Consider the following 17917-nt stretch of genomic DNA (forward strand, 5'->3'; position numbering starts at 1 on the left):
CCCTAAAGCACACAACCATTTCCTGCGGAAATCATTTCAGCAGCAGTGATGTAGCTGCCTGTACTATTCGGATCACCAAAGGTTACTGTTGAACACAGAAAGTAAAGGTCAGAAATCATGTTTAGTTTTCCTCTGGCTGCGAGGTAATTCCAGCCTGCAGATTGTGTCCAGCAGCAGCAGACAAGCATAGCAGAGAGGAGAGCAACAGAGATGCTCATGGAGAAGGGACCCGGTAGTAATCCACAGCACCAAGGTTATCCAGTCAGCCCTGCCTCCCTCTCTTTGCCTCTCGCCCTCTCTGTCTCCATCTCTCTGCCTATCAATTAAATTAAATTCAAAGGGCTTTATTGGCATGAGAAACATATTTACATTTCCAAAGCAAGTAAAATAGAAAATAAACACATGTGAAATAAACAATATAAAATTAACAGTAAACATTACATTCACAAAAATTTCAATAGAATAGAGTCATTTCAAATGTCATATTATTGTAATGTAGTCTGTGTGTAGCTGGTGTAGAGGAGTCAGGTGCAGGACAGCAGATATCAGTAAATACATGTATTTTACTCAAAATAGACAAATACAATACAAAATAAGCGAGCCCACATAAACGGGCCGTATTACATAAAACAATCACTTACAAACAAACATGGGGGAACAGAGGGTTAAATATAGCTTCCGAGAAACGCAAAGCGAGGCGGCCATCTCTGTCGGCGCCGGAAGTTCAACGGATAATGAACAAGTAATTGGGGAATTGAAACCAGGTGTGTAAAACAAAGACAAAACAAATGGAAAATGAAAAGTGTAACGGAGATGGCTCGAAGGCCGGTGACGTCGACCGAACGCCACTCGAACGGGGAAAGAGACCGACTTTGGCGGAATTCGTGACAGTACCCCCCTTTGACGCGCAGCTCCAGCAGTGCGCCGACACCGACCTCGGGGACGACCTGGAAGTCGAGGCGCAGGGCGATCCGGATGGAGACGGTGGAACTCCCACAGCAACGAAGGGTCCAAGACATCCTCCACCGGCACCCAGCATCTCTCCTCCGGACCATACCGCTCCAACTCCACGAGGTACTGAAGGCCCCTCGCCCAACTCCTCGATTCCAGGATGGCTCGAACAGCATACGCCGGGCCCCCTCGATGTCCAGAGGGTGTGGAGGAACCTCCTGCACCTTAGACTCCTGGAGTGAACCAGCCACCACCAGCCTAAGGAGAGACACATGGAACGAGGGATTAATACGGTAATCTGGGGGAAGCTGTAACCTGTAGCATACCTTGTTCAGTCTCCTCAGGACTGAATGGCCCCACAAACCGCGGACCCAGCTTCCGGCAGGGCAGGCGGAGGGGCAGTTTTCGGGTCGAGAGCCAGACCGGTCCCCCCTCACTGCAGTGGCGGTCGGCTTCTGCTGCCTCACGGCCCATTGCAGGTGCACATGGACGGCGTCCCAGGTCTCCTCCGAGCGCTTAAACCATTTGTCTACCGCAGGAGCTTCGATCTGGCTCTGATGCCAAGGTGCCAGAACCGGCTGATACCCCAGTACACACAGAGAGGTTAGTGGAGGAGTGGCGGAGTGATTTTTGGGCCATCTCTGCCAAGGGGATGAATGCAGCCCACTACCCCGGCCGGTCCTGGCAATATGACCACAGAAACCTACCCACATTCTGGTTTACTCTCTCCACCTGCCCGTTACTCTCGGGGTGAAAATCTGAGGTGATGGCTGACCGAGACCCCCAGACATTCCATGAACACTCTCCAGACCCTGGACGTGAACTGGGGACCCCGATCAGAGACTATATCCTCAGGCACCCCGTAGTGCCGGAAGACACGAGTGAACAGGGCCTCTGCAGTCTCTAGGGCCGTAGGGAGACCGGGCAAAGGGAGGAGACGGCAGGACTTAGAAAATCAATCCACAATGACCAGGATCGTGGTGTTGCCCTTTGAGGGAGGAAGATCTGTCAGGAAGTCCACAACTGCCGTTGTGGAACGAGTAGGGGTTGTAACTTCCCTCCGGGCAGGTGCCTGGGAGCCTTGCACTGGGCGCACACCGAGCAGGAGGAAACATAAACAGAGCCTTCAGAGCCTTGACAACAGCCAACAGCTCCCGGTCCCCCACATCATAGTTTCGCTCCGCCGAGCTGAGCTTCTTCGAAAAGAAAGCACAGGGGCGGAGTTTTAGTGGTGTGCCTGAGCACTGAGAAAGCACGGCTCCTATCCCAGCCTCGGATGCGTCCACCTCCACTATGAACGCCAAAGAGGGATCCAGATGAGCCAGCACGGGAGCCGAGGTAAGCAGAGCCTTCAGGTGACCAAAAGCCCAGTCCGCCTCATCCGACCACTGCAGCCGCACCGGTCCTCCCTTCAGCAGTGAGGTAATGGGAGCTGCTACCTGAACAAAACCCCAGATAAACCTATGGTAGTAGTTGGAAAACCCTAGAAACCTGCACTTCCTTTACCGTGGTAGTAGTCGGCCAATTACGCATGGCTGAAATGCGGTCACCATCCATCTCCACCCCTGAAGTGGAAATGCGGTACCCTAGGAAGGAGATGGACTGTTGGAAGAACAAACATTTCTCAGCATTGACGTACAGGTCATGCTCCAACAGTCGACCAAGCAACCTGTGCACCAGGGACACATGCTCGGCGAGTGTAGCGGAGTATATCAGAATGTCGTCGATAATTAGATTATGCACTGTATTTCATTATGAATCTCAAATACTATAGTGATAATGCCTATGTTGCATATACTGTAATATTCCCCTCGATGCTCCTATGCAGCCTAGACATCTCTATATTTCTGAGACTGTGTGTTTCTCCATGGGCTGCCTGGTGACAGGCTGGGCGCTCTGTGATTGCGGTGGCACTGAAGGAGACAAGACGTGATCCCTGATTGGTCGGCTGAGTCTAAGAGTACTGCCAAATCACTGCAATCACCCGTCTGTGCCCTTTCAGCTCTAATTATACTCCTTCAAAAGGAACGGGGCTCATCAAGGCCCCTGATACACACAAACGCCCCCCAACCCCAACACCCCCCACACACACATCAAGGCCCCCAATACACACACAGATGCAGCCACACACGCATACACACACAATGTCAGCACTCCCCCCACACACACAAAAACACACACCTACAAAAACACATACATACAGCTTGAGGTCAGGCTCAGTGGAGCGGGCAGCCCAGATGGGGCGGAGAAGGGCCAGGTCTCAGTGATGGGAGAGGAGCAGCACCAGCAGATGGGAGGTGAATAGGACAGCCTATCCTCAACCACTCACCAGAGACGTGCTGGAAGCAGGAAGAACAGCTTCAAACTATTGGCTGAGTTGCTCCAGCTAACTGAGCTAGAGGAGTGTCAGGTTTTATTAGGCAGCACTACACAGTGAGGTGAGGCTGTCTGGGAGAGTCTGAGAGCTTTATGGTACTTTATAACAAGATTGAGGCAGAGAATTAATCTTCATATGCATTTCAGTCGGAATACAGTGTTGGGATGACATCTGCATCCTCCAGTGTAGATCAACTTCACGTTTAGTCCTTTCTTCGGCTGCTGGCCCCTTACACAACATTGGATTTTCTGCCCTAGTTTTTCTGGGCCTTTGCACTCTACATTCCTCAGTGAATTGGTGTCCTGTTTTTTTCACAGGGAGGCCAAAGTCTGTTAGGAGGTGCAAACGTTTACACACACTGACATAAATTCATGCAAACACACAGCCGCCCACACAAATAAGCACCATTAGTGAACATGAGTGAACACACACACACAGGCGAACACACATGCACACACGCACGCACGCACGCACGCACACACACACCGCACCACACACTAACTCATAAAGAGCCACATAATTCATACAACAGTCTCGATGGTTACTTTTGCGATCTGCTGCCAGATAAAGGATATCTTTGTAAGAAACAAAAGTGGTTCTGCAGGCTCTTTGTGTTTTTAATGTTGAGAGGAATACGATTCTTTATTTCAGATCGTTATCATTTCTGTTTGTTCTGGCGACTATGATCTAAAAATGACCTTGTAGTTTCACAAGCCCCGAAGAGAGAGAGAGCGCAATCGAGAGAGAAAAAAATACATAGAGAGGGAGGGGAGAGAGTGAGGAGAGAGAGAAAAGAAAATAAGAGCAAAAGGTCTCTTTCCACCTCAGGATACTGCACGAAACAATCCAAGTATCTAGGACTACTCAATTCTACTGAAAGAGAACTTCAGAATGCATGTATTTTCTCTCCTTTGTCTAGTATAATACAGCACACCGCAATTTCAGTCAGAAAAAGTCTGTAGTGCACTTTAAAAGGAGGACAATTGGATGTAACAATCCAACATCTCAACAAAATGAAATGGATTCTCTTGTACTGTATATGTTAGGATTTTTTAGACAATGAAAAATGTGCACTTGATGTGAATAATGGATTTTGGGAGGGGATTGATTTAGGTTGTGGGTACACTCTTAGAAAACCTAAAAGGGTTGTTCGGCTGTCCCCATAGGAGAACCCTTTGAAGAACCCTTTTTGAATAGCCTTCCCTTTTTATAAGAATGTAGGATGGATATGTACATTTGAGATTCAAAGATAGAAATGGCCTTCTTCGACTTTTAGTATGCTTCCTACACCAGAAGATCGCAAGGGTGGATGAGGAATTCAGCATGGGGTGTTTTCTTTAGGATATAATTATGATTAGAGGAATAGCCTTGCCTGTATTAAGACATCAGTACAATGTGTAGCACAGCTACGGTCTCTTCCTCTCTCCCTCTATCGCTCCATCTCAATGTATTAACAATTCAGGACCTTCATATCAATCTCTCTCTGTCGGTCTATGAGGCCCACTGCTGTGTTGTTTAGGAGCTCAGCCTCTAATAATACTCCAGTCAGGGTTGGCAGGCATGGGCACGAGGGATGGGGGAATGGAGGAGGGGGTGGGAGGGGTGATGGGTGGCGTCGGTGCAGTGCCCCATTAGGTAATGCCAATTCTGGTTCAGTGGGCACTGCAGAGATGATTTTAAGTGAGGCCTGCTACAGCTGCCACTGCAGGCTGATGCAGGGAGACAGACAGAGGAACGGCAGTGCTGGGATCAGAGTCAGGGCCCATGATTTACCCCCCTCCCCCCTCGCCAGTCAAATGAGTGTGCAGGTAATGGAGAGAGAAGCACTTATTCTGGGGCAGTAAAAATGAGCAGAGATGGGAGGATCAGTGGCCTTTGCTCTGGTGCATGAAGGAACATGAATAGCCGCTGTGTATAAATACAGTGACTTCAGAAAGTATTCACACCCCTTCACTTTTTCCATCTTTTGTTGTGTTACAGCCTGAATTTAAAATGGATTCAATCGGATTTTGTGTCACTGGTCATTCCATAATGTCAACATGGAATTTGACATTTTTACAAATTAATCAAAAATGAAAAGTTGAAATGTCTTGAGCCAATCAGTATTTAACCCCTTTGTCATGGAAAGCCTAAATAAGTTCAGGAGGAAAAATTTGCACATAATAAGTTGCATGGACTGTGTGCAATAATGGTGTTTAACTTGATTTTTGAATGACTACCTCATCTCTGTACTCCACTCTTTGTCACTGCAAAGATACAGGCGTCCTTAACTCAGTTGCCAGAGAGGAAGGAAACTGCTCAGCGATTTCACCATGATGCCAATGGTGACTTTAAAACAGTTAGAGTTTAATGGCTGTAATAGGAGAAAACTGAGGATGGTAGTTACTCCACAATACTAACCTAAATGACAGAGTGAACGAAAGAAGCCTGTACAGAACACAAATATTCTAAAACATGCATCCTGTTTGCAACAAGCCTAATAAAACTACAAAAACGCGGCAAAGCAATGTACTTTATGTCCTGAATAGAAAGTGTTTGGGGCAAATCCAACACAACTCATCATTGAGTACCACTCTTCATATTTTCAAGCATGGGGGTGGCTGCGTCATGTTATGGGTATGCTTGTCAACGGGAAAGACTAGGGAGTTTTTTTAGGGTAAATAGGGCTAAGCACAGGCAAAAACCTAGAGGAAAACCTGGTTCAGGTTGCTTTCCAACAGAAACTGGTAGACTAATTCTCCTTTTAGCAGGACAATAACCTAAAACACAAGGCCGAAACACACTGGAGTTGCTTAGCAAGACAATGTTGAATGTTCCTGAGTGGCTTAGTTACAGTTTTGACTTAAATCGACTTGAAAATCTATCGCAAGACATGAAAATGGCTGTCTAGCAATGATTAACAATCAACTTGACAGAGCTTGAATTTTTTTAATAATAATGTGCAAATATTGGACTGTACTGTACAATCCAGATTTACAAAGCTCTTAGAGACTTACCCAGAAAGACTCACAGCTGTTAACACTGCCACAGTTGATTCTAACATGTATTGACTCATGGGTTTGAGTGCTTAAGCAATCAAGATATATTAGTTGTGTTATATATATATTAGTCATATATTTTTTACAAATGTTACATTTTTCTTCCACAGAGTATTTTGTGTAGATCGTGGACTATTTTTTTCCAATTAAATCCATTTTAATCCCAAATTGTAACACAACAAAATGTGGAAAGAGTCAAGTGTGATGACTTTCTGAAGACACTGTACCTGTTGGAGTCATTAGTACAGGACTATAGTCTCTGTGTCCCTCTGAGCTCTGACAGACATGTCCTTGCCATGGTTCATCGTAACCTCTAATGCAAGATTTTCTTTTTTTACAGACCCCTTATTCCACAAAGTAATGGATATGTCAAACAGCCCGGCATCCTAACCAGTGTCAGGGGTGATTACAGAGCGGCTCTCACCACAAATAAGTTAATAAGCGTATCCCCAAGACACTTCACATCTGTGGCGCAGGTGCTGAGCCCAAACATAGGCCGCGCTGATTGTATCCTTGCAATAAACATGAAGGGCTACTAAGAATAAAAAGAGAGCCAGGGTAACAAATGGTTGCCCTACCTTTGTCTCCAGGAACTCTGACCTGACACCTGAACCAATTTTATAGAACATGAACTTCAAAGAACACTTTGATGGCAGAGAGAGTTATTGGCAAGATCTGAGGTAGTGGCTTTTCATTCCAGATTAGCTGCCTGGAATTGAACTCAAACTAATAGCAGCCATGCAACACCTTGAAAAGGAAGATGTCCTGGTCTGGACAGAACGTGATCCACAGTAGAATCACTGCTTTACATTAAGAGCCAGGTAAAGAGGCCGTGGTCTTATCTTTTAGATGAATAACCCACATAGCATTATCATCTTCCCTAGCAGTTTGATGTGTTTTTCTGCTATCTTCAAATATCTCCCTGCAGCAATAAATATGTCACCCAACAGAAAACATGACACACCATTGCCGAAATATAAATAAACCCATTTGTTACTGTATTGATTTTCCTAACCATTAGGAGAGTAAATGGAGCGACCGTCATTGATGTTGATGTGCACAATATTGCGGTCAATATTGTGTTCTACTGAAATCACTGGAGATTTTAAGAAATAAGTGAGTAAAAAATAAATAACTGAAACTGCTGTAGGAACAGAAAATAAAAAAAACTTGAACCAGTTATGGACATGTGCATCCTAGTAGTGTTATCAGGGAATAGGGGAACTGAAAAATATGCTTTAGGGGGCAAGCATTCATGAGCTGCCTCCACCACTGGTGCTGCTAATATCTTGGGGACTAGGATTGATTTGTAATGTTAAAGGGAGACCTTGAGCAGTAGTACGTTACTGGAGCCTTTGTGTCTCCACTCTGTCTGGTGGGGGAGTTTGCAAGGCAAGGCAGGAGCAGAAATCTGAAGTACCCTGCTAATCTAGGGTTTGGCCTGCTTTACAAGCCCAATCTGACGCCACAGATCACAGATACTGATGGCGAGTGTCAAAGACAGCCCTATCGAGCGCCACAGATCACAGATACTGATGGCGTGTGTCAAAGACGGCCCTATCGAGCGCCACAGATCACAGATACTGATGGCGAGTGTCAAAGACGGCCCTATCGAGCGCCACAGATCACAGATACTGATGGCGAGTGTCAAAGACGGCCCTATCGAGCGCCACAGATCACAGATACTGATGGCGAGTGTCAAAGACGGCCCTATCGAGCGCCACAGATCACAGATACTGATGGCGAGTGTCAAAGACGGCCCTATCGAGCGCCACAGATCACAGATACCGATGGCGAGTGTCAAAGACGGCCCTATCGAGCGCCACAGATCACAGATACCGATGGCGAGTGTCAAAGACGGCCCTATCGAGCGCCACAGATCACAGATACCGATGGCGAGTGTCAAAGACGGCCCTATCGAGCGCCACAGATCACAGATACCGATGGCGAGTGTCAAAGACGGCCCTATCGAGCGCCACAGATCACAGATACCGATGGCGAGTGTCAAAGACGGCCCTATCGAGCGCCACAGATCACAGATACCGATGGCGAGTGTCAAAGACGGCCCTATCGAGCGCCACAGATCACAGATACCGATGGCGAGTGTCAAAGACGGCCACAGATCACAGATACCGATGGCGATGTCAAAGAGCGCCACAGATCACAGATACCGATGGCGAGTGTCAAAGACGGCCCTATCGAGCGCCACAGATCACAGATACCGATGGCGAGTGTCAAAGACGGCCCTATCGAGCGCCACAGATCACAGATACCGATGGCGAGTGTCAAAGACGGCCCTATCGAGCGCCACAGATCACAGATACCGATGGCGAGTGTCAAAGACGGCCCTATCGAGCGCCACAGATCACAGATACCGATGGCGAGTGTCAAAGACGGCCCTATCGAGCGCCACAGATCACAGATACCGATGGCGAGTGTCAAAGACGGCCCTATCGAGCGCCACAGATCACAGATACCGATGGCGAGTGTCAAAGACGGCCCTATCGAGCGCCACAGATCACAGATACCGATGGCGAGTGTCAAAGACGGCCCTATCGAGCGCCACAGATCACAGATACCGATGGCGAGTGTCAAAGACGGCCCTATCGAGCGCCACAGATCACAGATACCGATGGCGAGTGTCAAAGACGGCCCTATCGAGCGCCACAGATCACAGATACCGATGGCGAGTGTCAAAGACGGCCCTATCGAGCGCCACAGATCACAGATACCGATGGCGAGTGTCAAAGACGGCCCTATCGAGCGCCACAGATCACAGATACCGATGGCGAGTGTCAAAGACGGCCCTATCGAGCGCCACAGATCACAGATACCGATGGCGAGTGTCAAAGACGGCCCTATCGAGCGCCACAGATCACAGATACCGATGGCGAGTGTCAAAGACGGCCCTAACGAGCGCCACAGATCACAGATACCGATGGCGAGTGTCAAAGACGGCCCTATCGAGCGCCACAGATCACAGATACCGATGGCGAGTGTCAAAGACGGCCCTATCGAGCGCCACAGATCACAGATACCGATGGCGAGTGTCAAAGACGGCCCTATCGAGCGCCACAGATCACAGATACCGATGGCGAGTGTCAAAGACGGCCCTATCGAGCGCCACAGATCACAGATACCGATGGCGAGTGTCAAAGACGGCCCTATCGAGCGCCACAGATCACAGATACCGATGGCGAGTGTCAAAGACGGCCCTATCGAGCGCCACAGATCACAGATACCGATGGCGAGTGTCAAAGACGGCCCTATCGAGCGCCACAGATCACAGATACCGATGGCGAGTGTCAAAGACGGCCCTATCGAGCGCCACAGATCACAGATACCGATGGCGAGTGTCAAAGACGGCCCTATCGAGCGCCACAGATCACAGATACCGATGGCGAGTGTCAAAGACGGCCCTATCGAGCGCCACAGATCACAGATACCGATGGCGAGTGTCAAAGACGGCCCTATCGAGCGCCACAGATCACAGATACCGATGGCGAGTGTCAAAGACGGCCCTATCGAGCGCCACAGATCACAGATACTGATGGCGAGTGTCAAAGACGGCCCTATCGAGCGCCACAGATCACAGATACCGATGGCGAGTGTCAAAGACGGCCCTATCGAGCGCCACAGATCACAGATACCGATGGCGAGTGTCAAAGACGGCCCTATCGAGCGCCACAGATCACAGATACTGATGGCGAGTGTCAAAGACGGCCCTATCGAGCGCCACAGGACACATCTTTTGGGCCGTGCGGTGTGTAATGATAGCTTCAAAACCTGCATTATTAGGAGATGCTACCGTTTCCCTGGCTTTGTGGAGGATTGGAGAAGATTGGAGGCGAGGCGAGAGGAGGGGGGTTGGACACACTGCAGCCCCCTGTTGGCTGTCTGTCAGTCCCCCCTGGCTGCCGTCAGCTTGTTTGTCCTGCACGGTCCTCCTGTTATTTTACAAATCTATTCCTGGCTTCCTCCCTGTACAATCTGAATGATTCATCTGGAGAAATGGGATCCTTTTACGGTAGTGAAACGTGATTTTATTTGTACCTCTGATTCCATTAAAAGAGAATAAAGGAAGTGCTGGCCTGTCATGATTATTCTGCTCTCTCCTCCTCTTCCTTCGTTCCCCTCCTCCTTTCTCTCCTTTATCAGGGCTATTCAGTCCAACAGCATGTGGGGCTATTTGAACGGACAGGACAGTACAGTGTATGGCTCGCTGGTTGTGTGTATATATCTGCATACGCACAGGTGCTTGTGTGTGTGTGTGTGTGTGTGTGTGTGCGTGTGTGTGCGTGCGTGCGTGCGTATGCACATGTGTGTACAGTATGTAGTAATGGAATAATGTCCCCCCCCCATAAGCTATAACTTTATAAAAATGGAATAATCACAGATCACAATATTTTACCCTTGGTACAGATGAAAATACTGTATATAGCTCATCGAGTGCCGGGATCAGGGGAAAGCTCGGCTCCTCTCTCCACCCTGATCTGAAATTAGGATTCAACGCTACATTTATCTCTCCTAGGCGGAGAGCGAACGAGCGTGGCTGGGCCTTAAGCTATCTGGGCTGCTGTGTGTGTCAAGCTAAAGGGTAAACGTAGCTCCTGGGTTGTGCTCTACCTCCCCCACAACATGACCCGGCAATCTGTGCCTCTTCACTTTCCCATCTCTATCCGCTCCTAATGACCTCAGACAGTTAAACACAACATCTTAATGTGAGGAGAAATACTGTTTCAGGTCATTGGTCTACCATTAACATCAACTATATAACACTGTTGAATATTTAAAACAACAGCATATGATCATTACAAATGACATTTTTCTTAATAGTTGATGATAAAGGGGGCAGGTAGCCTAGTGGTCAAAGCGTTGTACTAGTAACCGTAAAGGTTGCAAGATCGAATCCCCGAGCTAACAAGGTAAAAATCTGTCATTCTGCCCCAGAACAAGGCAGTTAACCCACTGTTCCTAAGCCGTCATTGAAAATAAGAATTTGTTCTTAACTGGCTTGCCTAGTTAAATAAAGATAAAAAATTTGACTGCTGAAATACACACAGCCGAGTTCCACGTTAACCACCTTGTGGCTAATTGCCCATTGAAGCCACACATTTGTGTGTCTACAGGCATAGAACCATCCAAAACGGTTCAATATGTTATTAACTGTCCTGGTCTGTGGAGTGCTAGCATTGACAGGACAGGCTGAGTGGCACCTGTGGTGTGTTATTAACTGTCCTGGTCTGTGGCGAACTAGCATTGACAGGACAGGCTGAGTTGCACCTGTGGTGTGTTATTAACTGTCCTGGTCTGTGGCAAGCTAGCATTGACAGGACAGGCTGAGTTGCACCTGTGGTGTGTTATTAACTGTCTTGGTCTGGGCGAGCTAGCATTGACAGGACAGGCTGAGTGGCACCTGTGGTGTGTTGTTGTGGGATTCTCTTAGTCTGTAGCGAGCTAGCATTGACAGGACAGGCTGAGTGGCACCTGTGGTGTGTTATTAACTGTCTTGGTCTGTGGCGAGCTAGCATTGACAGGACAGGCTGTGGCACCTGTGGTGTGTTATTAACTGTCCTGGTCTGTGGCGAGCTAGCATTGACAGGACAGGCTGTGGCACCTGTGGTGTGTTATTAACTGTCCTGGTCTGTGGCGAGCTAGCATTAACAGGACAGGCTGTGGCACCTGTGGTGTGTTATTAACTGTCTTGGTCTGTGGCGAGCTAGCATTGACAGGACAGGCTGAGTGGCACCTGTGGTGTGTTGTTGTGGGATTCTCCTGGTCTGGTGATGTGTTGTGAGGCAGGAGGTCCCTACAGGTTCTGGAGCTACCAGGTGGATCGGGGTGCCAGCCAGCCTTATGACTAGTCAATACTGCCCAAGCTCGTGCCAACCTGAAACTGGCTCACACAAGTGTACGCACACACACACACACACACACACAGTCCTCTGACAGGCCTTGTGTTTACACTGGGAGTGGGTTGTGTGAACCCATACAGCTGACAGAGATTTAATAATTTCAACTGACCTGCAGACAGGATTTTGTGAAAATAGCTTGCTAGCTTGATAACAACATTTTCCAATAAACTTCAATACAATGTGGAGATAAAACATTAATTGTCGGGAGCCGGGACCAGACCCTGAAAATTATACATGACCAGATTTCTAGCTATGGAGGGTTAGTATTGATTCTCTCTTGTTTTCTTTTTGTCTGGTAGCGCATTGTCAGATTCTCAGAGTTATATTTTAGCTACTCTTTTCTGAAATTGATTGTCCATGTCCTCAAGATTCAGTTACTCTAAATGTGGGATATTACAGTGGGATAAAACTGGGATACTACAGTGCCTTTGTTGTTGTTGAGTGTTATGAAATCATATCAAATTTTATTGGTCACATACACATGGTTACTAGATGTTATTGCGAGTGTAGCGAAATGCTTCTGCTTCTAGTTCTGACAGTGCAGCAATATTAACAAGTAATCTAACAATTCCACAACAACTACCTAATACACAAAAATCTAAGTAAGGGGATGGAATAAGAATATGTACATATAAATATATGGATGAGCAATGACTGAGCGGCCTAGGCAAGATGCAATAGACGGTATCAGTATATACATATCGGATGAGTATTGCAAGATATGTCAACATCATTATTAAAGTGGCATTAATAAAGTGACTAGTGATCCATTTGTAAGAGTGGACAATGATTTCAAGTCTGCATGTAGGCAGCAGCCTCTCTGTGTTAGTGATGGCTGTTGATCAGTCTGATGGCCTTGAGATAGAAGCTGTTTTTCAGTCTCTCGGTCCCAGCTTTGATGCATCTGTACTGACCTCGCCTTCTGGATCATAGAGGGGTGAACAGGCAGTGGCTCGGGTGGTTGTTGTCATTGATGATCTTTTTGGACTTCCTGTGACATCGGGTGCTGTAGGTGTCCTGGAGGGCAGGTAGTTTGCCCCAGATGAGGCGTTGTGCAGACCGCACCACCCTCTGGAGAGCCCAGTGGTTGTGGGCGGTGCAGTTGCCTTACCAGGCGGTGATACAGCCCGACAGGATGCTCTCAATTGTGCATCTGTAAAAGTTTGTGAGGGTTTTAGGTGACAACCCATATTTTTTCAGCTTCCTGAGGCGTTGTTTGCACCTTCTTCGCCACACTGTCTGTGATGGTAGACCATTGTGGTTTGTCTGTGATGTCCACGCAGAGGAACTTAAACCTTTCCACCTTCTCCACTGCTGTCCTGTCAATGTGGATAGGGGGGGTGCTCCTTCTGCTGTTTTCAGAAGTCCACGATCATCTCCTTTGTTTTGTTGACCTTGAGTGAGAGGTTGTTTTCCTGACACCACAGTCCGAGTGCCCTCACCTCCTCCCTATGGGCTGTCTCGTTGTTGTTGGTGAGCAAGCCTACTACTATTGTGTCGTCTGCAAACTTGATGATCGAGTTAGAGGTGTGCATGGCCATGCAGTCATTGGTGAAGAGGGAGTACAGGAGGGGGCTGAGTACGCACTCTTGTGGAGCCCCTGTGTTGAGGATCAGTGAAGTGGAGATGTTGTTTCCTACCTTCGCCATCTGAGGGCGGCCCATCAGGAAGTCCAGGATGCAATCACACAGGTCGGGCTTGAGACAGGGCCTCAAGCTTAATGATGAGATGTATGCAAATTGCAGCGGGTCTAGGGTGACAGGTAAGGTGGAGGTGGTATGTATCTTGGCTAGTCTCTCAAAGCAGTGCTACGGGGCAATAGTCATTCAGTTCAGTTACCTTTGCCTTCTTGGATACAGGAGCAATGGTGGCCATCTTGAAGCATGTGGGGAAAGCAAACTGTAATAGGGAGAGATTAAATATGTCCATAAACACACCAGCCAGCTGGTCTGCGCATGCTCTGAGGACGCAGCTCGGGATGCCGTCTGGGCCGGCAGCCCTGCAAGTTTTAACACGTTTAAATGTCTTACTCACATCGAAGGAGAGCCCACAGTCCTTGATTGCGGGCCGCATTGGTGGCACTGTGTTATCCTCAAAGCGGGCAAAGACGGTGTTTAGTTTGTCTGGGAGCAAGACGTCAGTATCAGTGACGTGAATGATTTTTCTTTTTGTAGTCTGTAATTGTCTGTAGACCCTGCCACATACGTCTCGTGTCTGAGCCATTCAATTGTGACTCCCCTTTGTCTCTATACTGACATTTGGCTAGTTTGATTGCCTTGTGGAGGAATAACTACACTGTTTGTATTCAGCCATATTCCTGGTCTTCTTTCCATAGTTAAATGCAGTGGTTCGCACTTTCAGTTTTGCACGAATGCCACCATCTATCCATGGTTTCTGGTTAGGTTAGGTTTTAATAGTTACAGTGGCTTCAACATCTCCTATGCATTTCCTTATAAACTCACTCACTGAATCAGCGTGTAAATCTATATTATTCTCTGAGGCTACCCGAAACATGTTCCAGTCCACCTGATCAAAACAGTCTTGAAGCATGGATTCCTATTGGTCAGATCAGCATTGAATGGTCCTTGTCATGGGTACATCCTGTTTGAGTTTCTACCTATAGGAGGTGAGAAGCAAAATGGAGTCGTGGTCAGATTTGTACGAACGAAGGGCGGGGGAGGGCCTTGTATGCATTGCGGAAGTTAGAGTAGCAGTGATCCGGTGTTTTGCCAGCCCGGGTACTACAATAAATATGCTGATAGAATTTAGGTAGCCTTGTTCTCAAATTGGCTTTGTTAAAGTTCCCAGCTTCGGGATATAAGGTTTTCAGTTTGCTTAGAGTCCAGTGGAGTTCCTTGAAGGCCGTCGTGGTATCGGTTTGAGGGGGGATATACACGGTTGTGACAATAACCCAAGAGAATTCTCTTTGGAGATAATACAGTCGGCATTTGATTGTGAGGAATTCTAGGTCAGATGAATAGAAGGACTTGAGTTCCTGTATGTTGTTACAATTACACCATGAGTTGTTAATCATGAAACATAGAGATGTTTATTCATGTCTGTGTGACGCATTCGGAAGCAGTGGGTGGTGTGCGTCTAATAGCAAGGCTGCTCCGTCTAATAGCAAAATGGTGCCGACAGAGAGGGTCGCCTTGCTTCTAGTCCTTAGGAAACTATGCAGTATTTTGGCCAACACACAACACCCCGTAATGTAAAAGTGGAATTATGTTTTTAGAAATGTTTACAAATGAATGTCTTGAGTCAGTAAGTATTCAACACCTTTGTTATGGCAAGCCTAAATAAGTTCAGGAGTAAAACATTTCATAACAAGTCACATAATAAGTTGCATGGACTCACTCTGTGTGCAATAATAGCATTTAAAATAATTTTTGAATGACTACATAAATCGGTGTTCCCTATACATACAATTATCTGTAAGGTCCTTCAGTTGAGCAGTGAATTTAAAGCACAGATTCAATCACAAAGACCAGAGAGGTTTTCCAATGTCTCGCAAAGAATTGGTAGATTGATATAAAAAAAGCAGAGACTGTATATCCCTTTGAGCATTAATTATTATTATTAATTACACTTTGAATGGTGTATCAATACACCCAGTCACTGCAAAGATACAGGCATACTTCCTAACTCATTTTCCGGAGAGGAAGGAAACCGCTCAGGGATTTCACCATGAGGCCAGTGCTGACTTTAAAACAGTTAGAGTTTAATGGCTGTGGTAGGAGAAAACTGAGGATGGATCAACATTGTAGTTACTCCACAATACTAACAGAATTGACAGAGTGAAAAGAAGGAAGCCTGTACAGAATAAAACATATTCCAACACATGCATTCTGTTTGCAACAAGGCACTAAAGTAATACTGCAAAAATATGTGGCAAAGCAATTCAATTTTGTGCTGAATACAAAGTGTTATGTTTGGGGAAAATCCAATACAACACATTACTGAGTACCACTCTCCACATTTTCAAGTATGGTGGTCATGCATCATGTTATGGGTATGCTTGCAATTATTTAGGATTGGAGAGATATTTCAGGATTAAAAGTAACCGGAATAGAACTAAGCACAGGCAAAATCCTAGAGGAAAACCTGGTTCAGTCTGCTTTTCATCGGACGCTAGGTGATAAATTCACCTTTCAGCAGGACAATAACCTAAAACACAAGGCCAAATCTACATTGGAGTTGCTTACCAAGAAGAAAGTGAATGTTTCCGAGTTACAGTTTTGACTTAGATCTGCTTGAAAATCTATGCAAGACTTGAAAATGGTTGTCGAGCAGTAATCAACAACCAATTTGACAGAGCTTGAAGAATTTTGAAAATAATAATGGGCAAATATTGTACAATGCAGGTGTGCAAAGCTCTTAAAGACTTACCCAGAAAGACTCACAGCTGTAATCGCTGCCAAAGGTGATTCGCTGCCAAAGGTGAACATGTATTGACTCAGGGGTGTGAATACTTAAGTAAATGAGATATTTCTGTATGTAATTTTCAATAAATGTACAAACATTTCCAAAAACATGTTTTCACTTTGTTATGATGAGGTATTGTGTGTAGATGTGTGAGAAGAAAAATCTATTTAATCCATTTTGGATTTCAGGCTGTATGTCAAGGGGTATAAACATTTTCTGAAGGCACTGCATATACAGTAACGGGTCTATTGGGATACTATATATGGGTCGTATTGGGATACTATATATGGGTTGTATTGGGTTCAAGTATATAATATAAAAATGGAGACAAAATTCAAGAAAGCATGCTATTATACCAAGAGTCTATTGCATTGTCTATTGCAAGTTACACCAAAAAAGGTTTCTAATTAAAAAGCAATCAAATTGTGCTGAATTCGTGTTGCAAGCCAGAAAGGTGTCGACTTGTATGCATATTTTGACTGGTCAGATTGTTGACAATGCATCATAAAACAATGTTATACACTTGGGTATGTACTGAGTAATTCAAGCTGACCACCTCTTACCATAAAGCATATAGGTTGTATCTGTAGTGGCTTGTTTATCTAAAGTGTATCTCTAAACGGTGTGAAAGTGCTGCAGGTCTGCAACAAATGACCTCATTTAAAGTGTATATGCTGTACATCGTTGATCGAAGCCTCACTGGAGGCACTCTTCTTATCAGGACAGCACGACGATGTGGCTGGAATGATTAGTTAGTCTAACAAGGAGAATTCACTCCGTCTGCTTGGGCATTTCCCCATTTTTCCTCGTAGTCTCGACGAATAGTCTAAAGGGTGAGCCTGAACAGGGGCTATGTGTCAGTGAATGGGAGGGAGCAAAACAAGAGCTCTAAAATTATTTTGTCATTTCAAACTAAATTGGGTTGGAAGGTATCAAAAAAATACTTATTTCTTTCTCTGTCAAACCTAAGGAGAGAAAGTGGTGTTTGTCTCTGTTTGTTTGTCCTTGTCCTGTATACAGCTTCTATCTCTGAGAGGACCTTCCAGCAGGCACTCCCTGGTGTGCCTATTAGAGATGTCTGGCATTCTGAGAGACTAAATTGGCTGGATGGGTTTTCACTGGGCTTAGCCACCATGCTGGCACAACATGTCTGCTCTACTTCTACTGCACCTGCTGCTGCCACTGGGAAGGACCATAGCCAGCTCTCACAA

At 46.3% G+C, this 17917-nt stretch overlaps 1 protein-coding gene across 5 annotated transcripts in view; it reads left to right on the forward strand.

Moving 5' to 3' along the window:
- The window catches only part of LOC135556534 (CUGBP Elav-like family member 5), a 381570-nt gene that overhangs the window by 232423 nt on the left and 131230 nt on the right, over window positions 1–17917 (forward strand). The gene's annotated exons all lie outside the window — the stretch shown is intronic.

The sequence above is a fragment of the Oncorhynchus masou genome, chromosome 15 (genome assembly GCF_036934945.1).
Source record: "Oncorhynchus masou masou isolate Uvic2021 chromosome 15, UVic_Omas_1.1, whole genome shotgun sequence".
NCBI lineage: Eukaryota > Metazoa > Chordata > Actinopteri > Salmoniformes > Salmonidae > Oncorhynchus > Oncorhynchus masou.